This window comes from Dendrobates tinctorius, unplaced genomic scaffold, assembly GCF_039654945.1.
Source record: "Dendrobates tinctorius isolate UK_male_01 unplaced genomic scaffold, ASM3965494v1 ptg000095l, whole genome shotgun sequence".
Classification (NCBI taxonomy): domain Eukaryota; kingdom Metazoa; phylum Chordata; class Amphibia; order Anura; family Dendrobatidae; genus Dendrobates; species Dendrobates tinctorius.
In genome coordinates, this window is record NW_027361763.1 from 5,400,153 (window position 1) to 5,427,390 (window position 27,238).

Here is a 27,238-nt window from a genome sequence, read left to right on the forward strand (position 1 = left end):
CACCGTCTGAGCCTGCCTCATGCTGTATAGACATATATTTTGAATGTGTACGCTATCCATACATGTTATCCGGGGATACAGTACCCTTTCTAACCTTTGTGCAATCACGTGCAATCCATACTGGGCCTAACACCGTCTGAGCCTGCCTCATGCTGTATAGACATATATTTTGAATGTGTACGCTATCCATACATGTTATCCAGGGATACGGTACCCTTTCTAACCTTTGTGCAATCACGTGCAATCCATACTGGGCCTAACACCGTCTGAGCCTGCCTCATGCTGTATAGACATATATTTTGAATGTGTACGCTATCCATACATGTTATCCAGGGATACGGTACCCTTTCTAACCTTTCTGCAATCACGTGCAATCCATACTGGGCGTGAGAACGGCTGGCGAGCTGTTAAGCAAGCTACAGCACCTGTCCAGACAAGTACAGGGATTCCCTAGCGAGGAGACTTATTTGATTGTTTTCAATGTTGGGACAGCAATTTTTGGGGAGCACTATACTCTGGCGAATGATAGATGGGGCCCACCATACACTGGAACATTCCAAAGGTGGACATCAGACACTGGAGCAGCATTTACAGGGCCCTTTATACACTAGAGCATTAGAAATGGGGCCCATTATGTTTGGAGCATTATTTGGGCCCATAAGACAGTGGAGCTTCATCCATGGGGACCAACATATACTGTACCATTATGTGGAGCTCATCATATACTGTTTCAAACATTATATGGGACCAATGATTCTGTATGGAGAAATAGATGGGCCTCGTCATGAGATGTAAAAAGTGAGGTATTTTTCATTGTACTATACCGCTATTTATCTGCCGTATCGGAGCATGATGAGTTGTGGTATGTGTTAAAGGGGCGCTCTTTCGCCCAGGGCATATGAAAACATGCAGCCAGCCCTCCCCCCCCCACAACTTTAGCCAAATAACCCCCATTTTTCAGTGCGTAACTTGTATTATGAAGTTAATTAAGGTTGACAAGCTTAAGTAAGAAGAATTGATGCTTTTGGCATTCAAATGGGCACTGTAGGTGTGTTTCCTGTCCTCCTCTCACTGCCGACTTTTATTCCCCATTGACTTACATTGAGTTTCGTGTTTCGGGACGACCCCGACTTTTCCCTATAATCGGCCGATCTTGCTCGACCCGACTTTTGGAAAAGTCGGGTTTCACGAAACGAAACTCGACCCTAAAAAACCAAAAGTCGCTCAACTCTATTCAGCACCACTGAGTGGGCCTCTATGAAGGACATCTGCCACGTTTTGCATGCCTTTGATGCTTCCACGCGGATGGCGAGTGCTGATGATGCACTAGTCAGCATGACTGTCCCCCTTATCTGCCTGCTTCAAAAAACACTGCAAGCACTAAGGGAGGAGGTTTTGGAAGAGGTGGAGGATGAGAAGTCACAAATGCCATCTGCTTCTGGACAGTCTGCGCAACGCGGTTCTTCACAAAGGCCTAGGCAGGGGACACTTTGTGAGGAGGATGAGGAGGAGTCAATGGAGGAGGAAGACATCTCTCCAGAGGAGGGAGGTACACAATGCTTTAGTAGTCAGTATGTTGAGCGAGAGTGGGGTGATGCAGAGCAGGCAGAGATGACGCCTCAAGCAGGAGACAGAGTTTCTTGGGCAGTTGGGAGTCTGCAGCACATGGTTGATTTCATGCTGCAGTGTCTGAGAAATGACCGCCACATCGCCCACATTCTCAACACAGCTGATTATTGGGTGTACACCCTCCTAGATCCTCACTACCGGGACAACTTACAAAGTCTCATAACACCATTGAACCGGGAGCGTAAAATGCAAGAGTACCAAGACACACTGGTGCATTCCATCATGTTCTCCATTCCACCTGAGAGCTGTGCTGCTAGTGCTTTACAAAGCAGCTCTGTGCGTCGAGGCAGTGGAGGAAGCTCTGCACAAAGAGGGAGCAGAGGCAGCGCCTCAGCACAAGGCAAGACCAGTATGGCCCAAATGTGGCAAAGTTTTGTGTGCCTGCCACAAATGTCTACACCATCACAGACGGCTCCAGTCAGCAGGAAGCAATGTTTCCGTCAGATGGTGACAGACTACACGTCTTGCCTTGTCAGTGTACTCCCAGACGGCTCTTCCCCCTTCAAGTTTTGGGTCTCTAAGCTGGATACATGGCCAGAGCTTAGCCAGTATGCATTGGAGGTGCTGGCTTGCCCTGCTGCTAGTGTATTATCGGAACTCGTCTTTTGTGCCGCAGGAGGTGTACTAACAGACCGTCGCACGCGACTATCCTCCGATAAAGTTGACGGGCTTACTTTTCTGAAAATGAACAAGGCCTGGATCTCGCCATAATTTGCCAGTCCTCTTCCAGAATAAATAATTGGTTGGCAACAGTATCCAGGTCTCCTGTTGTGTTCTTGTTTCTACCACCTGAACTGTAATCCTTGGGCTCCAACACCGCCAGTTGTTGCTCAGAAGTGCCGTCTGCACAGAGAAAAACACTAGCTCCTGTGTTAGTGGGGTTCAGCAATGCCAGCTGCTCCCCTGCTGTGTGTCCGGCAATATCTCCTGCTCCCTCCACATTCAAACTACATCAGATTTTACACTTGCTCCAAGTAGGCCTCAGCCTACTCCATGATTGACCCTGGGCCCCAACACTGCCAGTTGCTGCTCAGAAGTGCCATCTGCACAGAGAAAAACACTAGCTCCTGTGTTAGTGGGGTTCAGTAACGCCAGCTGCTCCCCTGCTGTGTGTCCGGCAAAGTCTCCTGCTGCCTCCACATTCAAACTACATCAGATATAAAACTTGCTCCAAGTAGGCCTCAGCCTACTCCATGATTGACCCTGGGCTACAACACCGCCAGTTGTTGCTCAGAAGTGCTGTCTGCACAGAGAAAAACACTAGCTCCTGTGTTAGTGGGGTTCAGTAACGCCAGCTGCTCCCCTGCTGTGTGTCTGGCAATATCTCCTGCTCCCTCCATATTCAAACTAGATCAGATTTTACACTTGCTCCAAGTAGGCCTCAGCCTACTCCATGATTGACCCTGGGCTCCAACACTGCCAGTTGCTGCCCAGAAGTGCCGTCTACACAGAGAAAAACACTAGCTCCTGTGTTAGTGGGGTTCAGTAACGCCAGTTGCTCCCCTGCTGTGTGTCCGGCAATATCTCCTGCTCCCTCCACATTCAAACTACATCAGATTTTACACTTGCTCCAAGTAGGCCTCAGCCTACTCCATGATTGACCCTGGGCTCCAACACTGCCAGTTGCTGCTCAGAAGTGCCGTCTGAACAGAGAAAAACACTAGCTCCTGTGTTAGTGGGGTTCAGTAACGCCAGCTGCTCCCCTGCTGTGTGACCGGCAATGTCTCCTGCTCTGTCCACATTCCCTCTACTAGTAGTGGGAATGTGGACAGAGCAGGAGACATTGCCGGACACACATCAAGGGATCAGCTGACGTTACTGAACCCCAGTAACACAGGAACAAGTGTTGATTGTGCAGACGGCACTTCTGAGCAGCAACTGGCGGTGTTGGAGGCCAGGGTAAATACTAGAGACAGAGTGGAGCCAGAGGCCTAATTGGAGCACGTTTAAAATCAGTAGTAGTCTACAACAGATATTAAACTTGATGAAATTAGGCCTCAGCCTACACCCTGATTGACCCTGGGCTCCAACATCGCCAGTTGCTGCTCAGAAGTGCCGTCTACACAGTCAACATATGCTCCAGTGTTATTGGGGTTCAGAAATGTCATCTGATCCCCAGCTGTGTGTCCAGCAATTTCTCCTGCTCTGTCCACACTCACACAACTACAGATTTTAAACTTGCTCCAATTAGGCCTCTGTCTCCACTCTGTATTATTTTCCTTGGGTTCCAGCACCGCCAGCTGTTTCCCGGCATTGTCTTTGGCACAGGTACTCCCTCCTGCCCAGCCTGGTTCCAGCACGCCTGCTGTTTCCGGGTAGTGTCAATGTCACTTTGCCACCAATATGTTGTCCTGTCGTGTTGCGATCGAGTTAGCAGAGTCTATGGTGCCTGCAGTTTATGGGCTTAATATGTGGGCTGCGGGATATGGCAACAAAGGCTGGTTCCATAGTGCCAATAGGACAAGCACCCCCTGTAGGACTGTGGGTTTCAGTAACTGTGGCCGGCTCACGGCCTTGCAACTTTGTTTTTCATGGGTACCTTCTGCTACCCATCCGGGTTCCAGTACCGTCAGCTGGTTCTCGGCAGTGCCTTTGGCTTAGGTGCCTCCTTCTCGGTATCCGAGTTCCAGCAAGGTCTGCTTGTCCTTGGTAGTGCTTTCTAGCACAGGTACCTCCTGCTTAGTAACCGGGTTCCAGCACCGTCAGCTGGTCCTCGCTAGTTCCATTGGCTCTTGCAGATTCTGCTACCCATCCGGGTTCCAGCACCGTCAGCTGGTTCTCCGCAGTGTCTTTGGCACGGGTACTCCCTCCTGCCCAGCCTGTTTCCAGCATGCCTGCTGTTTCTGGTTAGTGTCAACGTCACTTTGCCACCAATACGTTGTCCTGTTGTGTTGCAGTCGGGTTAGCCGAGTCTATGGTGCCTGCAGTTTATGGGCTTCCTATGTGGGCTGCGGGATCTGGCAACAAAGTCTGGTTCCATAGTGCCAATAGGACAAGCACCCCCTGTAGGACTGTGGGTTTCAGTAACTGCGGCCGGCTCGCGGCCTTGCAACTTTGTTTTTCATAGGTACCTTCTGCTACCCATCCGGGTTCCAGTACCATCAGCTGGTTCTCGGCAGTGCCTTTGGCTTAGGTGCCTCCTTCTCGGTATCCGAGTTCCAGCAACATCTGCTGGTCCTTGGTAGTGCTTTCTAGCACAGATACCTCCTGCTTACTAACCAGGCTCCAGCACCATCAGCTGGTCCTCGGTAGTGCCATTGGCTCTTGTTCCTTCTGCTACCCATCCGGGTTCCAGTACCGTCAGCTGGTTCTCGGCAGTTCCTCAGCCTTCTTGCACCTTCTGCTACATTTCCAAGTTGAAGCTTTTGGAAAAGGTTTTTGGTTATCACTCTGGATCTCCCTGACGACGACCCTGAAGACGACGACCTGAAAGACCACCCTGAAGAAGACGATGACCACGAAAATGATGACCCTGAAGACGACAACCCGGAAGACCACCCCGAAGAAGACCAAAAACATGACCCTGAAGAAGATGACCAAGAGGACAAAGAACATGAAGACAACCACCAAGATACAGAGCAACAAGAGACAGAAGACCAAGAAGCAGAAGAACAAAAAGCAGAAGAACATTAAGCATAAGACAAAATCAGAGCAAAATATATTATCTAAATTATAAGCAGAAGAAGACTAAGCAGTGTATGGGGGTGAGTCCGTTCCTCCTCGTGGTGCCCCTGGAAAATGTCTGCTGCTGCAGGCCAAACTGAACGTGGACAAATCCTGTTGTTAATCTTTTGTGACAGGCAGAACGGAAGGTGTAATCTTCAAACTTTTATAGATAACAACTACAGGAATGACTGTCACAAATAAGAATATGATGAAGAAGAAGAATAGGAAGAAGATGAAGAAGTAGAATATGAAGAAGAATAATAGTTGAATAAGAAGAATATGAAGAATGTAAAAAAAGAATAATAGGAAGAAGGTGAAGAAGAAGATGAATAAGGTGAAGAAGAAGTTAATGAAAAAGATGTTGCTGCTGCTGAGGATCATGAAGGAGAAAGTGTGGGAGAAGTAGAAAAGAAGGTGAAGAGCATGGAAGTAGTGAAACATACATATCTGACAAAATATAAAAAAGGTTAACATTGTCAATATCTTTGTAACTCCGAACGTCTTTAAAAAAAAATATTCCTGCTGTTCCATTTGATTGGGCTAAACCTCTATGCCCTTAATGTGTCCTCCACCTCCCCCAATACATTCTACATTATTATTAGTTGTTTTTCTTCATGTAGAATTAACCCACAAGGAAAGAAAAGGTTTTTTAATTTCAATATTTCTGTCCCATTGACTTGCATTGGTTTCCGGTATTGGAATCGGCGATATTCGATACTTTTTGGGTATCGGTCCGATCCAATCTGATCCGATATTTCACGATATCGGATCGTATCGCTCAACACTAGACAACACCCATTGTCATGGCTCCATCACGAGGGACACAGATCTATTATTCTACAGGAAACAACCTAGGGGTTTTCAGCTCTGGTTGGAAGAATGCAGATCTGCTTCATTGACCATCACTGAACCATGGATACGCTTAGAAAAAGCCATGATCGGGACCCGCCAGCCACCTGGCTCCAAGGAGATGTTCAGGGAAACTAGGTTGCGACTCTTGGGTCAGCTGGCCTTGGACCTGAACTGTGTGTGTGCCACAGGTGGGGTAGCCAATTCTGGGAGCTCTGAAGTAACAGCTGCCATTATCCTGGCGGAAGGGTGAGACTCTGTAATGTGCACCGTCTTGGGTATTTTGCTTTGACTGTTCTATGTGTTATCTGCCTGTTTTGTGGTTCAATAAAGTATTCCCCCACTGTTTTACCCTCAACTTGTGTTGTCTCAGTAGCATTATGCCACGTTAAAGAGAGAGTGTGTGTTCGGTGGGATGATCCATTGTCCATGCGGTTTCAGCTAGCGGACTGGGGTGCCCACTGACCCCTCGTGTCTCCACAATTACCACTGCTGATTACTGGGTGGCCACCCTGCTGGATTCCTGCTTCTATGATGGAAGTAATTATGGCATGTTGGTACCATCATTACTTCTGTTCCTGGAGCAGGATAGCAAAATTGCTTGAATACAAGTGCACACTGGTAGAGGCACTAGAGACGGCATTCCCACCTGACAGCACTAGATCACTGAAAGGACCAGGCAGAGGAGAAAGCCGTCAATCCAGCTGGGGTACCGTCACCAGCTTGGAAGGCAGAGTTAGCATGGTCAAATTGTGGAAAAACTTTTTCAGCATGCCACAGTATCCGGCACCACCATCTGATACTGTTCGTATTAGCAAGCATCAGAAATACAATAACATGTCAAAAAAGTACCTCTCCACATACTAAGTGATCTGCCCCATTTTACTTCTGGGTGTCCAAATTAGACACATGGCCTGAGCTTGCCCTTTATGCCTTGGAGGTGTTGGCCAGCCCTGCTGCAAGTGAACTGTCAGAACATGTGTTTAACACAGCAGGGGTTGTGATTACAGAAAGTCACATCTGCCTGTCCGCAACCAATGTGGGAAAGCTAACAATTATTAAAATAAACCATCTTTTTGGCAGTTTCATAGCAAAGAAGTGATAGTATATGAAGGGAAAGATAATTACTGGTAGGTAAACTGAATATCTCCAGTCCATACAAAGGCCATCACATGGCAGAATGGAAATGCAAGACGTCTGTCATTGGGGAACATAATCTCTTCCGTGGTTCCAAGTATCAGTGTTTTTGACCTTGTGAAATCAAAATAATACCATATAAACCTGAATTATGGATATATCATAGTCATGTTTGTTGTTTTTAGGATGTTGAAAACATGCTCCGAAATTTAGACAGATCTATCATATTTGTCGATTCTCTTGGATCTGACAATGATTTTTTCTGGATGAAATATTATAAAAGATCTCATTCACATCCCTTTTTGATCCTACTTGTAACGCAAGATAAGGATGGTTGATTTTGCTTTTAAATACTTACTGTAGAGCCCCCTGCTATTTTCAGTTCATCACCGAATGTCCTCCTGAGGTGAGAGTTTGTGAGCAATAACCATATTTTTGTCTCATCATCTAATTTAGGTGGGATTTGGACAAGCAGTGAAATTATCGGGCCAGTCACATCCACAAATACAGCCATTGGAGTAAGGTTTGTGGGGTAAGGAACACCACCATTTTCATAAATTTGGTAAGCGCCGGTTTATACGCTCCTGTCCCACCCCATCTCTGCCCACTTTGTTGAAGCTGGGCAAAAATGGTACTAGAATGCCAAAGGTCACAACATTTTTTAGTGCAACCTCAAGTGGCTCCACAATTTTGTAACATTTCAAAGGTTTTTACTCCAGAAGTCTGGTGTAAAAGCTTTGATTAATTGAACCTATATAGTATAGCCACATCTCAACACTAGATTATATTGACCCGCTTAGAAAAAAAAAAAAAGAAAAAAAACAGCTTTGAAAGAAAATATGATTTTTGTGAAACTCTGTTGGAAGATGGTTATGCTATATAAATCCATTTGTGACCAACCAGTGGGTACGATGTGAGTTGTAGCCTGTTGAAAGCTTTGATAACATCTTTCTAAAATGTATTACCTTTCTATTGTGAGGTGTTAGCATTCTTAAAAGGGTTTTCTGGGCACAATAAAAATAAAATAATGATTTAGGTTGGATTTAATTGGACACCAAACCTCATTACCTGAATTTTCCTTTTCATGCTCTACTTTATCTCCTTCAAGCTTGCGTTGCGATCTGATATGGTTTACATTCTGAACTTCTCTACTTCTAGATTACATTTTCCAAAATGCAGAACTGTATGTCTCACTTCTTAGACATTCACTCTCAGCATCCCCACACTCCACCTAGGAATCACCATCTTTAGACTCCTACAGAGTTTCAAGATGGAAAAATTGCTGCCCACACAGTTTGTCCTCACTAGCATTTCTTCTATTTTGCCTACAGTACTTTATGCTACACTGATACCCTTCTGATATCAATAATGTTTTGGATGCTGACACTGACTCCCCACAATCTCTGTGTTCTGAGGGGAGCAATAAGTCCCATTAAAAATATTTATGTATTATAATGTAATCTAGAACTCTCCAATACCAAGCACCATCTCCTCTGACCAAAATCACTATTTGATTAGCTAACTGTATTTATTTGTAGCTCACACTGCCTCTGTGACTTCTGGCCTAACTCCCTCCTTCTGCACATCACCAGTCACTTTCAACTTGCTGATATTCACAAGTCACACCTCCATGACATCACTGTTGAAAGTCTGATTGCTGCTGGCTGAGCCCCACCACCTGGATGCAGGGCTGTTATTAACCATCAGGCTACTTTCTTTTCCAAGAACAGACAGTAAGACTATGTACTCCGTGCTTTAAATTCTCTGTAGCAGGAATTCATGATCTGGGGGTCACGTCACCACATGAGAAAGCACAGGTACATAGCCGAATTTTTAATAGTATGCAAATGATAAAGTTTCTTCATTTCACCTCAGCTTTACAATGTCCTAATAATATGTGTGTCTTAAATACCCCTTTAACACAATTCTATGAGAAAGGGACATCTGTATTCTCCCAGAAATATTATATTAAATTAAAGTGTAACTAACAGTTTGGGACATTATGTTACATTTTTCAATACCTTTAATAGTCTGCAGATTGATGGTGTCCATTTAATGAGACCCCCACCAATTGCTTAATAAATCCCCAAGAAGTTTGCAGCTCAGGGACCTGAGTCCATAGTGACTGCTCTTACCACCTCAATAAAGAGAATTATGGATTCAAGAGAAAGTCTATGTCTTCTCTTGACCCCATTCTTTGGTCTTTGTGTACATTTAGGAAGATGGTTTGCTCTCCTGTCTCTGAAGCTGCACAATTCTTTAGGGTCTATTGAGTGATCGGTGGGGATCTCAGGACTCTGAACTACACTGATCTGCAGACAATTAAAAGTAGACAAAAATATTAATTTTGTGCAAAATATTTAGTTACATATCAATATTTAGAATATAGAATGACTGCATTTTATCAAGAACTAGCTGAAGAGCCCGGCGCTGCCCGGGCATAGTAACTAACTGTGGTTAGTTATAGCAAATTATAATTATCCTCCATCCCATAGTCCCGTGCCCATATACCCATCATACATATCCTCCATCCCATAGTCCAGTGCCCATATACCCATCATACATATCCTCCATCCCATAGTCCCATGCCCATATACCCATCCTCCATCCCATAGGCCCATGCCCATATACCCATCATACATATCCTCCATCCCATAGTCGAGTGCCCATATAGCCATCACACATCCTCCATCCCATAGTCCCATGCACATATACCCATCACACATCCTCCATCCCATAGTCCCATGACCATATACCCATCATACATATTCGCCATCCCATAGTCGAGTGCCCATATACCCATCACACATCCTCCATCCCATAGTGCCATGCCCATATACCCATCATACATATCCGCCATCCCTTAGCCCCATGCCCATATACCCATCATACATATCCTCCATCCCATAGTCCCGTGCCCATATACCCATCCCACATATCCTCCATCCCATAGTCCAGTGCCCATATACCCATCACACATATCCTCCATCCCATAGTCCAGTGCCCATATACCCATCACACATCCTCCATCCCATAGTCAACCATTATGACATCATAATGAGCGGCGGCGGGGCTTGCAACCTATGATGACATCAGCGTCGCCATGGCAAACATTGTGACATCATAATGAGGGGTGGGACTTGATACACACACACTGTTTCCCCAGTATGCAAATAGGGGCATTATGACATCATAATGAGGGGCGGGGCGTGACGCGCACACACTTTGTCCCCAGTATGTAGATAGGGGCAAATTTGTTTGGTGAATTGGAACGCGCGGGGTTAAAATTTCACCTCACAACATAGCTTAGGACGCTCTCGGGGTCCAGACGTGCGACTGTGCCAAATTTTGTGGCTGTAGCTGCGACGGTGCGAATGCCAATCCCGGACATACACACATACATACATACACACACACATACATACACACATACATACATACATACACACTTTGAGCTTTATATATTAGACTGAAGACACCATCAGTAGGATCAGTCTTTGCACGTTGGAACCTTCACGAGAAGAACATTGATGATTTCTCTAATTTTCTAGGTAATTTATTGCCAAGGACTTTTCTACGTTGTGTGGCCTAGAACTTTCTCACATCTTATTCTGGAGCAACACTTCACATGAGTAAAATAAGTAGACATTTCAATACATAAGGTCATATGTTGTAAGCCAGACACATCTTACATCTCCTTGTACTGACAGACAATTGCCAGGGACGTGTGACTGACACAATAGCTGTGACTCAGTGTATCTTATGCTTCAGTCGAGTCATAAATCCAAATTGTCCCAAAATTTGAGCTGGGCTGTAAGTGCTGAACTCCACAGAAAATGTCGGGAATTGTCTTATTTTCTACTAGGCGTGAAAGCATTGCATTGATCTACTTGAGACCTACACGTGCATTGGGGCATTTGTGCCAAATTTATCAAAGTGACATATTTTTCAAAATGCAAGACAGCTAAACATGGCATGAATCTAACGCTCAACTCTCTTCTCTTGGTACAGGTACATGTTTGCTTCATCTTTTGTATTAACACTTATAAAGCCTGTATGCACTTCCATTTTTGCAAGTTTTAATTAATGGTACACATTAATTTTCATTTAACCCTGTCTGTTGCTCAGTGCTGTAAGGTTATCGCACTTGTTCAAAGACTTTATGCTCCATGTTGGCCCTCAAGTATATTTATTTGTCTTTGCATCTCATTGCCTCCTGTTTAAAGCCATGTGATTAATTGTTTATCTAGTCAAGTTTACCCCAGTTGTAAGCAGAATTAATTGAAGTGCCATATTTTCAAAATGCAAGGTAGTTAAATATGGCAGATGGACAGAGCAGGAAACGTGTACGTCATGCAAGGCATTCAAGCAAATATGTTTCTAGTTTGCTTATGCCACAAGATGGCTCTACTATATCTATTTGCTTTATCTATATTCTAACTGTTCCATACTCTGATATCTGCAGCCCTTTCACACACTATACTTACACCATCCATATCAGTCCCTCTCTCCTCCCCTCTGAAATGTATAGCTAGCATGTTGTTTTCACATTTTTAAGCCATACAACACAGGAGATGCTCTCACAAATCTCTCAACCATCTGCTCACTCTATTTTCCTTTTCCTTGTCGCAAAAGATATATCCCCTAACCTGGGCCCTCCTTGTATTAGTAAATTTTACTACTTCTCTGATACACATAGAAATCATGCTGTTGTGAGTTCATTTTCCCCTTCATTACTTAGGCCCGAGGAACTCCCTCTTCTGGTAAAAGAAGGTAGTGAGCCTGATTGTCAAACACCTGAGGCTGATGATTGTGACTGGCTGAGTGGAGCTACGGACTGGATATAATGCTGCCGACGCCCTTCTGCCCTGCGGGTGATTTTCTCTGTGGGATCCTTGGAGACCAGTCTGAATTCCTGCTCCTCCAAAGCTAAGTTTGCTGCTCGGCCTTTTGCTTTTGTGCTTTGACTTTGTTTTTGCTTTGTTTTTCTGGATTTCTGCCATTCCCTGCTGGGGTGTGCTGAATTCATTTAGCTCTGTCTTCTGAAAATACCTGAGTGCTGATTCAGTTTTTGAAGCCTAGCTGCTTCAGGGCCTTTTTCATATCAGCTGGTTGGCTTATGTCTTTGATAGGGTTTTGGCAGATTGCAGACAGCAGCCTTCCTGTCCCTTTCCTATCTAGGTAGTTTTGGGGCCCCATCTTTGCTCAGTCTATCTTTCTGTCTGTGTTAGTATTTTCATCTTGCTTCACCGTCATTATATGTTGGGGGCTGCCTATTGCTTTGGGGTCTGCTCTGGGGCAGTTAGATTTCCCTTTCTGTCTTTAGGCTATGTAGTCCTCCGGCTGTGATCGAGGGGCCTAGGGCATCGTAGGAGCCCCCCACGGCTACTGCTAGTTGTGTTGATAGGTTCAGGGGTCTGCAATCTGATAGTTGCCAACTTCTCTGTTTTTCTGGACTTAGCTTGTATTTCTGCTTTTGCCTCCTACGGTGACTCATTCATAACAGAATCACCCGCCGTACCGCAGATTCTTGGGTACTCAATAGCAGGAAAGAATTGTAAAAAAAAAAGTGTGTATATTTTTTCCTCTATATCTCTGAGGCCGTAGGGGGAATTTTTTTTTCTCTCAGTGGAGAAAAAAGCAATTGTCTGATCGTGTGGAGCAGCTCGCTGCGGAAGTGCGGGGAATTTCCGCCTACCTTGCTCATTCACATGCTGCTGAACCAAAGATTCCTACACCTGATGTATTTTTTGGGGATCGGTCTAAATTTTTGAATTTCAAAAATAATTGTAAATTATTTTTTGCCTTGAAGCCTAACTCGTCAGGGAGCTCCGCGCAGCAGGTTAAAATTGTCAACTCTTTGCTGCGTGGTGATCCCCAGGATTGGGCGTTTTCTTTGAAACCAGATGATCCTATTCTGACTAATGTGAACGCATTCTTTCAAGCTTTGGGGTTGTTGTATGATGAACCTAATGCCATTGATCAGGCTGAAAAGACCCTGCTGGCATTGAGCCAGGGTCGTGATTCTGCAGAATTGTACTGTCAAAAATTCCAAAAGTGGGCAGTACTTACTACCTGGAATGATAATGCCTTGGCTGCTCTCTTTCGGAAGGGGTTGTCAGAAGCCGTAAAAGATACTATGGTGGGATTTCCTGTTCCCTCTGGTCTTGACGATTCTATGTCATTAGACATTCAGGTTGATCGGCGTTTGCACGAACGCAAAGCTGCACGAGAGGTGTTGCCACCTGTTGAACAAATGTCTGAACCTATGCAATGTGATAGAGTTTTTTCCAGAGAGCAGCGTCAGGAGTTCAGAAGGCGCAATAAGTTGTGTTTTTTCTGTGGAGATGCCTCGCATATTATTTCTGTCTGTCCCAAACGAGAGAAACGCTTTGCACACACGTTTTCTGTTGGGGGTGTTCAACCTAAGTTTCTTCTGGCTATTACTCTGATCTGCTCCCTGTCCACATTTTCCGCCAAGGCGTTTGTGGATTCAGGAGCAGCCCTAAACCTAATGGACTTGGATTTTGCTAAACGTTGTGGATTTCCGATGACACCTCTGCAGACGCCTATCTCTTTGAGGGGAATTGATGCTACTCCTTTGGCTAAAAATAAACCCCAGTTTTGGACCCAGGTGGTAATGCGGGTCGCCCCAGACCATCAAGAAAATTGCAGATTTCTGTGTTGCATAATCTGCATGATACTGTTGTTCTGGGGTTTCCCTGGTTACAGATTCATAATCCAGTTTTGGATTGGAAATCTGTGTCTGTGGTGAGTTGGGGTTGTCGGTGTGCCTTTAGTGAGGCTCCGGTGTTTTCCACCTCTCCTCAGTCGCATGATGTTCCTGATTATTTGGCGGACTTTTATGATGTATTTAGTGAGAATGAGTCTGCGTCTCTGCCTCCTCATAGGAGTTATGACTGTGCAATTGAACTGAGCCCGGGGTGTAAATTTCCCAAGGGTCGGCTCTTCAATTTATCTGTACCCGAGCACGAGGCTATGCGATCCTATATTAAGAAGGCGTTGGAGAAGGGTCATATTAGACCATCCTCGTCACCCTTGGGTGCCGGGTTTTTTTTTGTAGCCAAAAAGGATGGATCATTAAGACCTTGTATTGATTATCGTGCCCTCAACAAAATTACTGTTAAATATCAGTATCCGTTACCCCTGATTTCTGATCTATTCTCCAGAGTTAAAGGTGCTTGCTGGTTTACCAAGCTTGACCTCAGGGGGGCGTATAATCTTATTCACATTAAGCATGGGGATGAATGGAAGACGGCGTTTAATACTCCGGAGGGACATTTTGAGTACCTGGTGATGCCTTTTGGGCTCACTAATGCCCCTTCTGTCTTCCAGTGCTTCATGAACGATATTTTCCGAGATTTTGTCGATAAATTTTTGATTATCTATCTGGATGATATTTTGATCTTCTCCAAGGATTGGGATTCTCATGTGGAACATATTCGGACGGTGTTCCGGATCTTGAGGGAGAATTCCCTGTATGTCAAGGGATCTAAATGCCTTTTTGGAGTACAGAGGATTTCTTTTTTGGGATTTATTTTGTCCCCGTCAACTATTGAAATGGACCCGGCCAAGGTACAGGCCATTCACGATTGGGTTCAGCCCACTTCTTTGAAGGCTCTCCAGAAGTTTTTGGGTTTTGCTAATTTTTATCGGAAATTTATAGCAAAATTTTCTAGTATTGCCAAGCCATTGACTGATTTGACTAAGAAGGGTGCTGATGTGTTAAATTGGTCTCCAGAGGCTGTTTCTTCCTTTCAGGAGCTGAAGCGAAGATTCACCTCCGCCCCGGTTTTGCGGCAACCTGATGTCTCACTTCCGTTCCAGGTAGAGGTGGATGCTTCTGAGATTGGTTCAGGAGCTGTTTTGTCCCAAAAGGATCCTGTAACATCTAAAATGAATCCCTGTGCTTTCTTTTCCCGAAAGTTCTCTCCATCTGAACGTAACTATGATGTGGGGAATCGGGAACTGTTGGCCATGAAATGGGCCTTTGAGGAGTGGAGACATTGGTTGGAGGGAGCTAAGCATCAAGTCGTGGTCCTCACTGACCACAAGAATTTGATTTACCTAGAGTCAGCTAAGCGCTTGAACCTTAGACAGGCTAGGTGGGCCTTGTTTTTTACAAGTTTTGATTTTGTGGTTTCTTTTCTTCCTGGAACTAAGAATGTCAAGGCTGACGCCCTCTCTAGGAGTTTCCTTGCTGATTCTCTTGTGGTGACCAAGCCTGCTACCATCTTAGGCGAAGGGGTAGTTCTTTCTGCCATCTCGCCCGATTTGAGACGTGCTCTGGAAGAGTTCCAGGAGGACAAACCTGAGTGTTGTCCCAGTGGAAAGTTGTATGTTCCTGACCAGTGGAAGAAGAGAGTGATGTCTGAAGTTCATTGCTCTGCTTTGGCTGGTCATCCAGGTATTTTTGGTACTAGAGATCTGGTGAGTCGGTTTTTTTGGTGGCCCTCCTTGTTTCGTGATGTCAGGAATTTTGTGCAGTCCTGTGGGACGTGCTCCCGGTCTAAATCGTGTTCTCGCTCTAGTGGGTTGTTGATGCCTTTGCCTGTCCCCAAGAGGCCATGGACCCATATTTCAATGGATTTCATCTCTGATATGCCTGTCTTTCAGAGGATGACTGTTATTTGGGTGATTTGTGATAGGTTCTCTAAGATGGTTCATCTTGTACCACTCCCTAAGTTGCCGTCTTCCTCTGAGTTGGTGCCCCTGTTTTTACAACAGGTGGTTCGTTTGCACTGGATTCCTGAGAACATTGTATCTGACAGAGGAGTGCAGTTTGTGTCTAGATTTTGGAGAACTTTCTTTTCCTGGCTGGGAATTCAGTTGTCCTTCTCCTCTGCTTTTCACCCTCAGACCAATGGGCAGACAGAGAGAACAAACCAGACCTTGGAGTCATATTTGAGATGTTTTATTTCTGCTGATCAGGATGATTGGGTTTCATTTTTGCCCTTGGCCGAATTTGCTTTAAATAATAGAGCTAGTTCTGCCACTTTGATGTCACCTTTTTTTGTAACTTTGGGTTTCATCCTCGATTTGCTTCTGGGCAGGTGGAGCCCTCTGCCTGCCCAGGTGTTGACACTGTGGTGGAGAGAATGCACCAGATCTGGGACCAAGTGGTGGACAAGTTATCTCTCTCTCAGGAGAAGGCCCAGCGGTTTTCCCACCGACATAGGACCATTGGTACCCAGTTTAAGGTTGGTGATATGGTGTGGTTATCATCAAAAAATATTGCTATGAAGGTGGCTTCTCCTAAGTTTAAGCCTAGATTTATTGGACCTTACAAGATTGTGGAGATTATTAATCCGGTCTCTTTTCGTTTGGCTCTTCATGTCACATTTAAAATCCATAATGTGTTCCATAAATCTTTGTTGAAGAGGTTTGTTGAACCTGTTGTTCCGGGGGTGGCACCTCCAGACCCTGTATTGGTTGAAGGTAACATGGAGTATGAGGTAGAAAAAGTACTGGATTCCCGTCTGGCTAGACGGAGACTCCAGTATTTGGTTAAGTGGAAGGGTTTTGGTCAGGAGGATAATTCCTGGGTCTCCGCCTCTGATATTCATGCCAAACGATTGGTGCGTGCCTTTCATCGGGCTCACCCTGATCGCCCTGGTGGCATAGTTGAGGGTTCGGTGACCCCTCCTCAAGGGGGAGGTACTGTTGTGAGTTCATTTTCCCCTTCATTACTGAGGCCCGAGGAACTCCCTCTTCTGGTAAAAGAAGGTAGTGAGCCTGATTATCAAACACCTGAGGCTGATGATTGTGACTGGCTGAGTGGAGTTACGGACTGGATATAATGCTGCCAACGCCCTTCTGCCCTGCGGGTGATTTTCTCTGTGGGATCCTTGGAGACCAGTCTGAATTCCTGCTCCTCCAAAGCTAAGTTTGCTGCTCGGCCTTTTGCTTTTGTGCTTTGACTTTGTTTTTGCTTTGTTTTTCTGGATTTCTGCCATTCCCTGCTGGGGTGTGCTGAATTCCTTTAGCTCTGTCTTCTGAAAATACCTGAGTGCTGATTCAGTTTTTGAAGCCTAGCTGCTTCAGGGCCTTTTTCATATCAGCTGGTTGGCTTATGTCTTTGATAGGGTTTTGGCAGATTGCAGACAGCAGCCTTCCTGTCCCTTTCCTATCTAGGTAGTTTTGGGGCCCCGTCTTTGCTCAGTCTATCTTTCTGTCTGTGTTAGTATTTTCATCTTGCTTCACCGTCATTATATATGGGGGCTGCCTATTGCTTTGGGGTCTGCTCTGGGGCAGTTTAGATTTCCCTTTCTGTCTTTAGGCTATGTAGTCCTCCGGCTGTGATCGAGGGGCCTAGGGCATCGTAGGAGCCCCCCATGGCTACTGCTAGTTGTGTTGATAGGTTCAGGGGTCTGCAATCTGATAGTTGCCAACTTCTCTGTTTTTCTGGACTTAGCTTGTATTTCTGCTTTTGCCTCCTACGGTGACTCATTCATAACACCATGCTAATTTAAATAATATTCTTTACATGCTTTCTCCTTTCTCTTTTAACTGTGCCATCTAGAACTTTCAGTCAGTGTTTAACAAACTGTCCTAAATCCATGATTTTTCAATTCAAATTGTCTTAACCTTTTGGCTCTTACTGAATTCTGGATCTAGCAGTTTGAAATAATCGCTACTACTGCTCTCTTTATGGTGGCCTACAATTTTCATATACCACTAGACCTGAGAACAGACAAGGTAGAGGTGTTGGACTGCTTTTTTTCAACAAAATGTGCCTTACTTATCTTACTCTCTGTTAAGATCCACTCCATCAGAAGTTTCTGGCCCTTCTCTCTGTGAATTGTGGTTTTGTAGTGACCCTGGGGCCAATTCTAGAAATTCCTGGATCACGTTGCCACCTGGCTTCCTCAATTTCTATTCTGTGGCATCCCCACTCTCATCTTGGGGGACTTTAACACTATCATTGCTGATCCATTCTCAACATCAACCATCTATATCTTCCTCTCTCTCTGCCATTCATAGAAAATAATTCTCTTACACATGAAGACGTGAATACTCTGGACCAGGTCTTCTCTCGGCTCTGCTCCATGCATTATTTTACTAATTCCACCCTCCCGATACCTTATCACAACCTTCTTTCCTTCTCTGTCAAGAATGGTCACTTTGCTCGGGACACCACTACCTACCACAATTATGGAAATCTATGTGCCATCAAAACCCGGCACCTAATAAAGAATTTGAAGTCATCATTGGCCCCAAACTTCTCCTCTCATGTCCCAACCATGCTCTGATACATTACAAGTGTCCTTCATGAAGCTACACCTCCTACACATAGAACAACTCAGCACAGACCACAGAAATCCTGTCACACACTGAAAACACGTTTTCTCCAGGAGTGCTCCAGGAGTCCCGAATGCCTGTGGAGAAAATCCCTTTTGGCCAAAGATTTCATTTATTATAAGTTTATGCTTAAAACATATAATTTGGTTGTTCACCTCTCCAAACAAGCTTACTTCAACACCTTCTTCTTGTCACTATCCAACAATTCTGAACCACTGTCATTTTTCACTCCTCCCTCAGTCCTAAAGTGCAGGCCCCATTTACCAACCTCAGCTCGGATGGTCTGGCCAAGTATTTCAAAGAAAAAAATTGACCATATCCAACAGTAAATTTATTCTTTGTTGTGCACAAGGAAGCATTAAAAAACAGATTCAGCTCAGCTACATCATGGCTCAAAACAACACCTGGTCCAGCAGGATATTCCCCGATTTGGGGTTCTTTTCCAGGAGACAATAACAAGATGTTCCAATTTCAATTTAATCTGGGCCTTTTGGACCCAGATACAGTTGGGTATCATCGCCTTGCTTCTTTATTTACCTATGCCGTCTGAAGTTCGATGGCGTCACTACACACACTGCACAAATCGGAGATCTGATCTGCTCTGCTCATTATGGGAATGGGGCTAGATTAGTGTTTTTTAATTACTTGTCAGTGGGTTGGAGTGTAGGGACACCATACTGGTAGGCATACATTGTTAGAGCATCATGTGTGGGCATCATACTGTGTATCGGGGCACTTTGGGTGCATCATACTGTGTATCGGGACACTTTGGGTGCATCATATTGTGTGTTGGGGCATTTTGAGTGCATTATGTGTATCATCAAACTTTGGGTGCATCACACTGTGCGTCAGGCACTTTAAATTCATCATTGGGTGCAGCATACTGTGTGTTAGCCAATTTGGATGCATAGTACTGTGTGTTGAGGCACTTTCAGTGTATCATTCTTGGTGTTTTTGCACTTTCCAATGTATCATAATGTGTGCCAAGGCAATTTGGGTGGATCATACTGGGCATTGGAGCACTTTGGGCGCATCATATGTGTGTCTGTGCACTTCGGGTTCATCATACTCTGTGTCAGCCACTTTTGGTGCATAGCACTGTGTGTTGGGAACTTTGGCTGTAACATAAAGTGTGTCATAAGACTTATGACACTTTGGGTGCATCTTACTGTGTGCCAGCCACTTTTTGTGCATCATACATAGCTTTATGATGGTAGTTTTCTTTTATTCCTGTCCATCTTCCCTTGTCTGTCTGGTTTGTGTAATCCTATACTCTTCGACTTTACACCTCCCTGGGTGGGAGAAAGAATGGATAAGGGCTGAGTTAGGAGCATAGTAAGATTTATGACCCCGGCAACTCCACCTTCAGGGGTAATTAGGGTGACAGGGATAGACTAGGGCTCTCCCTCATTCAAAGGATCAAGTAAGCACCCACAGTCCCTAGTCACTACGTGACCTACAGTGTGCTTCACTAGCTCTCACTAGCCCTGGAATAAACTACGGAAGAAGGATATTAGAAGTGAAAAATGTTTTATACAGTAATGGGAACATTCATCATACTTTGAATCCCTTGTATATAACATTTACCAAGTTACAACCTAGTAAAGAGTTTGTGTTGGAGCGAAGGTCTCCCTCATTGAACTGTAAAACACATGGTCCTGGTTAGGCCACACCTCCTGCTAACCGCTTCCTGCACAGGCGTGATGCCCTCACAAGTCTACACACCCTGCTGGGACTCACACTCTCATGCAGCGCCCCACGAGTAGCTACAATCCCCTACATCCCTAGGCCATTTTCCAGTTTTTCATTTTTGTTTTTTGCTCCCCTTCTTCCCAGAGCCATAACTTTTTCATTTTCCCACCAATACGGCCATGTGAGGGCTTTTTGGTAGAGCTGTATTTTTGAACAACACCCATGATTTTCACATATAGGATACTGAAAAACGGAAAAAAAATCCAAGCGCGGTGAAATTGCAAAAAAAAAATCTGCAATTCCGAAAATTTTTTTAACATGTTCACTAAATGCTAAAACTGACCTGCCATTATGATTCTCCAGGTCATTACGAGTTCACAGACACCAAACATGTCTAGGTTCTTTTTTATTTAAGTGGTGAAAAAAAAATCCAAACTTTGTAAAAAAAAAAACAAAATTGTGGCATTTTTTACGAGATTCGTACTATCTCCATTTTTGGTGATCTGTTGCTGGGTGACGGCTTATTTTTGGCATGCTGAGCAGATGCTTTTATCAATACTATTTTTGGGGAGATATAATATTTTGATTGCAGTGTTGCCGAGACCAAAAAAACGTAATTCTGGTGGTTTTAAACATTTTTCTTGATACACCGTTTACCAACCGGATGAATGATTTTTATATTTTGAGAGATCGGGTGTTTCTGAAAGCAGCAGTATGTGTATTTTTGATAATTTTTTTTACTGTTTTTTTATTTTTTTATATATATATTTTTAAAAACTTTTCTACTTTTTACTTGCTTCTATAGTCTCATTAGGAGATTTGAAGCTGCATTCATCCGTATATACAGCAGGTCATCAGCCCTGTTATGTGCAGCACAAATGCTCATCTGCTGTGAACATCGGCCACTGGGTGGTGCTCTTAGCATATTGGAAATGACAAGCACGGGGGTCTTCTGCAGACCTCTGTTTGTCATGCCAACCCATCTGTGCCCCGCAGTCATGTGACAGAGGCACCAATGGGCAGGCATTAGCGGCGCGCTTCCAGCACGAGCATGTTAAATTCTGCTGCCAGAGATTGACAGTGGCATTCAACATGTTAACAGCCGCGGGTGGATCATGATTCCACCTATGGCTGTTAGGGGCACTTGTTAGCTGATCAGATCAACTGACATGTGCTGAAAAAGATGCGGGCTCAGCATCAAAGGGGGATACATGGCATATGACTTACCTATATGTCATATGACGTGAGAGGATTTAAAAAAACAACTATTTACTACTTGACTTCCTAATCATGGTACCCTAGAGGTTGTAATGCAATGTCATTCACTTGTATTGCACTGGACACTGGGTATCTGGGGCATAAGGCAAGCGCCAGATTTATCTCTGCTGTATCTGTGCAAGACTAAACAAGAAATAGACATAGTAGAGCTGAGACTGATGGATGATACAATTCACACTGGGGCATTATAGTATGCTATCATATTAGAAGATGGACATGATTAGTCACATTTATTTGATTAAATTCATGTATTTCAAGCTAAAAATATGTCATTTTTGGTAAGAATTTTGCACCATTTGCCTTCTATAACCTCTGTTTTGCAATGTCTATTGTTGACTGCAGAATGAGATAACTGAGAATCGATCAGTGAGTTCATTGTGATGAAGCTTCGGAACTATTTAATCTTCTTCCAACAGATTCTGGCCACAAACCACGAAAAGTTTAATGTGATCATAAAAAATCACTGCAGGAACTTGGTAAAAGATATAAAAGACGTACAAGCTCCTAATAAGAAGCTCACTGATCGATTCTCAGTTAACTCTTTCTGCAGCTAAAAAATAGAGCAGCACAGAAGTTATAGGAGACAATTATTTTTAATAAACTCCAATTACACAAATATTTTTGAACCTAAAATACATGCATTTATGAAAAAACTGTCCCTAAAGGTATCCACATTCTTTAAAGATTATTGTCAACGGAGCTGATATGGGTTTGTCAGATAATATGTAATGTTCAGTATTTTAGTACCTTTTCATGATGCTTAAAAGAAGCCGTTATAAAGTTCCTTTACTTCTGTGCAAAACTGGCAGTAAGAAGCCGATGTAGCAGAGCTGAGATTGTCATGCCCAAACTGGTATGATATAGAAGCCGTTTTGGCCATTTTATATGCAAGTAGCTGAACTAAAATCCGCACCATTTTTGCAGCTAAAATCCGTGCAAATTTGTGAGGTTTTTTTTTTTTTTATTTTAAATACACTAAACAATGAAACAATATGAATTTAGGGTCACCATTGACCTGAATGGATAAAATCTGTACTTAAGAACCTTAAACAGGTAACAGAAATAGATTTTGCTGTGGAATTAAAAAAAACCACATCAAACGCCAATGTGGAAAGCAGAATCGAAACTTAAAAAAAATAGAAACAAAAAAATAAAACGCTGAATGTGGATAATAATGTATTTAATTTGCTGATATGGTGAAATGCTGCAGAATTCATATGCCAAAAATCCATGCATAAAATTTGCAGCAAATGCGTGGCAAATGCAAAAACTAGACATAGCAGAGCTGAGACTGTCGGGTAGCAAAACGCGCGTTGGGGAGTTCAATTGTCATAAATTATTACAGTGCACAATGGATTTGCTCATTGCAAGACACAGATGTAGCAGATTTAGCACAACCTCCGACACGCTCCACTCTCTGCTACCTACCAACACTCCGAGCGCTGCTACATCGGCACAAGTCCGAAACCTCTACCACTCACATAACATAAATCCACCGAGCCTGATTTATTATAAATAAATATTTATTTATTTTTTCTCTTTTTCTCTATTCTCCTTAGAATTCAAATTTTGGTCATTTGCAACTAAAAAAAAAAAAATGGAAAATTTTCAGGCAAATATTCTCCAGTTCCCCCTTTTCTGGAGCGATGTTTTTGCACAATTGCTGGAACGGCTTGCGACGTTTCAACGGATCGTGCGACTTTTTGCACTAAAATGGCGCCAAAAAGGTAAAAGGTAAAAAATAAAGAACATTTTTGATTTTGAAAGAAAAAAAACATATAAAAAGGCAAAAAAAAAAAGAAAAGTCACTTTAATAAAACTCCGCAAATGATGAATCGAGGCCCCTTCAGAATCCTCCTAATGAACCTGTTGATGCAGTAAAATGAATGGCCTGTATTAATGGATTGGATGCTTTCCCCTCCACGCCGGTCCTGTGTACATACATAGCGGCGGCCTACGTGCTGAAAGCTCTCGTCTTCCCTAATGGGCTGTTAAGAAAATGAATCCTGTTTGTAACATTGCAATATGACGGATGCTCTAAGCAGCGGCGGCGTGCAGTGGTCTTCATTATGCAGCCGGAGAAAGGGTTATGCATGAAAGAGCATTAGTACCAAATCTCCCATTAAATCAGATTGGAATTTCAGTGCATCCGTGTCATTTCACAGCACTAACACCCCATCATTTGTAATCCGGACTGTCACAGTGCTGACTGCAAGGAGCGCCTCCACCAGTAGATGGCAGTGGTAGTAAACAGCTAGACCTCCTTGCCTTATAACTGGCTCCTAGGGGAACCGGTGTTTTCTGAATGGCACTTCCACAATGAATTATATTGCTTCTATACATCTGAAATTTTCCATCTCTCTATTTAAGTGAATTCCAGCACTGTGCACACTAAATCACTGGAAAATATAGAGTTAAGCTGCTATCCCTTGAATTGTGCATGAAGCCAAATTCCAGGAGAATATACAGCCGGATTGTACGGGGTCATGGTTAGGAGGTGGTTAGAGAATGCTAGCACCGGTAGTTCGCTTGCTCTGGTTGGCATAACTCATCTTATTGAAAAATTATAAGGAAATCAGAAATATTGATCGTCCATAATAAATAGTGAAGTCAATACTGCTCTATAGAAGTCAGCATAACAAGATATTATGGAAATCGTACACATAATAATTAAGTCACTGCAGCTTCATAGAAGTCAATCTATCAAGACCCTATGGAAATCAGAAACATTTTGTCACTGGTTTACCACGACAGAGAGGAGCCAGAAGACCACAGTGTCTGATTTCATGTACTCCTGCACTGATTAGAAACACTTCTCCATTATACTAAACAGTGAGTGAAGGTTTCTGCTAGCAGTTCAGGGGTTAATCTGCTCAATTGATCTTTCCTGCTTTGATGGTCTCAGCTGTTCAGTGTTGGTCACTCTTCTCTGCTATATATATTCAACTTTGGCTTTCAGAGATTGCCAGTGTTAATTTGATACTGCCTGGTTTTGGAGTTGGAGGTGTTGATTGTTTGAGGAGGAGTTTGTAGTGTTGTTCAGAAGACTGTTGCCTGATGATTTGTCTGTGTGCATATCCTCATTCTCTCCTATTGGGTTTTCCCTTAATTTACTCCCTGGTATTCCACTCTGCTGTTTGCAAGTGCAAATTTGTATGATTGGTATTTTCATTTATCCTTGTACTTCTTCCCTTGTTAGTCTGGTTTGTGTTTTCTTATATACTATAACTCCCCACTTCACTGGGTGAGTGAGGGGATAAATAAGGGCTAATTTAGGAGCTCAGCAAAGCTCGTGGTCAGGTGTCGTCACCATCAGAAGTAATATGGGGAGCAGGGATAGGTAGGACTACCCAAGTTTCAGGGATAGGGAAGGAGGTCCTTGCCCTGGGATATCCTGCAACAATGCCATGACTCATATACAGTATATCCTATAATAATCAATTAAGTCAATATGGCTCCGATATGTCAAAGTAACAAAACCCTATGGAAACTAAAGACATAGACATCCCATGATAATCAATCATTTCAATGCAGCTCTATAGAAGTCATTGTAGCAAGATTCTATTTAAATCAGAAGCATAGATATATTATAATTATCAATGAAGTCAAGGCACCTCCATAGAAGTCAATGTAACAAAGCCATATGGAAACCAGAAATATATACAGTTTATCCCATTATAATCAATAACATTTATGCTGCTCCGTAGAAGTCAAGGTAACAAGATTCTATGGAAATCAGAAACACAGGTATTCCATAATTATCCCATATATATCCAATAATTAACTAAATTAACATAGCTCCATAGATGTCAATGTAATAGGATTTTATGAAAATCAGCAACATAGGTTTTCCAAAATACCCAATGAAGTCAATGTTGATCCATAGAATCAATGTAATAAGACTCAAGGGAAGTCAGAAACAGAAATATCTCATAATATTTCATGAAGTCAATACATTTCCATAGAGGTCAATGAAATTAACATAGATACCAACAATTCGCAAAAGAGTCAATATAACTCCGTGGAAGTAAATGTAACAAAACCATTTGTAAATCAGAAATTCTATGGAGATCTGAAACAAATATCCCATAATAATCAAAAAAGTCAATACAGCTCCATTGAAGTCAATGTAACAAGGCTCCATTGAAATAATAAAAACATACAGTATATATATATATATATATATATATATATATATACAGTGTATATATCCCATAGTCATAACAACTAAGCTCCATTGAAATCAATGTAACAAAGCTTAATCAAAATTGGAAACATAATAAATAATTAAAGGGAATCTGTCACCCAATTTTAGCCCTATCAGCTGCCGACACCGCCATCAGGGGCTTATCTACAGCATTCTGTAATGCTGTAGATAAGCCCCCAATGAAACCTGAAAGAGAAGAAAAACACGTTAGATTATACTCACCGGGGCGCGGAGTCGGTTGTGGTGGATGTCGCAGTCCGGTCCAGCGCCTCCCATCCTCTAGCGATGATGTCCACCTCCTTACTTCTCCCTCGGCTCCTGCGCAGGCGCACTATATCGGCCCTGTTGAGGGCAGAGTAAAGTACTGCAGTGTGCAGGCGCCGGACCTCTCTGACCTTTCCAGGTGCCTGCACACTGCAGTACTTTACTCTGCCCTCAACAGGGCCGATATAGTATGCCTGCGCAGGAGCCGAGGGAGAAGAAAGAAGGAGGATGGCATCGTATGAAAATGGGAGGTGCCGGATCGGACCACGACACCCATCGGACCGGACCGGACCCCCGGGTGAGTATAATCTAACTCTTTTTTCTTATCTTTCAGGTTACATCGGCGGCTTATCTACAGCATTACAGAATGCTGTAGATAACCCCCTGATGGCGGTGGCAGCAGCTCATAGGCCGAAAATGGGGTGACAGATTCCCTTTAAGCCAATACGTCTCCATAAAAGTCAATGTAAGACGATTTTATGAAAATCAGAAACTTAGGTATTTCAAAATAATCTATAAAGTCAAAGCAGCTCCATAGAAGTCAATGTAGCAAGATCCCATGGAAATGAGAAACATATTAATCAATCAGTCAATACAGATTCATGGATGTCAATGTAACAGGGGTCAGAAGAAGTCACACAGGTATCCCAAAATAATAACGGCAATGCAGCTTCATAGCAGTGACTGTAAGAAGGAGAAGTTGACGGGAAATGTGTGTCGGGGTGAGGGGACACTCATGCGGCACTACTGACTTCTTATGTAGGTATTATCTGATTTCCTCATCATCCTCCAGACTGGGATTTTCCAGTAGGGGAAGCAATCGCTCTCATACTGCTTATCCACTATGGACTCTTATTGTCCGCAATCACTATTCTTTGGACATATTGGACACACATTGCACTTGCCTAGATCCATGCTGCTAGATAAGTGATCTTTGGGTCCGTATTGAATATTAGCACTAGCTCATTTTCACTTCAAAGGTAATATTCTCCAATATTGTAAATCGTACCTGCCTGACGAATATTTAAATGAAGGAACACAGCATTTAATGATATTTTGTTAATTTGTGGATATAGTTTTGAAACTTTGGGATTGTGCAATACATCAGCGGAATTCTCTCTACTTACATATGTTTATAGCTATACATATTATAATTTATTCATGTGGCCACACTAGCGTCCCCTATTGGACATT

At 43.4% G+C, this 27,238-nt stretch overlaps 1 protein-coding gene across 2 annotated transcripts in view; it reads right to left on the reverse strand.

Annotated features, from left to right (window-relative positions):
* The window catches only part of CTNNA2 (catenin alpha 2), a 918,592-nt gene that overhangs the window by 74,985 nt on the left and 816,369 nt on the right, over nucleotides 1-27,238 (reverse strand). The window lies entirely within an intron of this gene.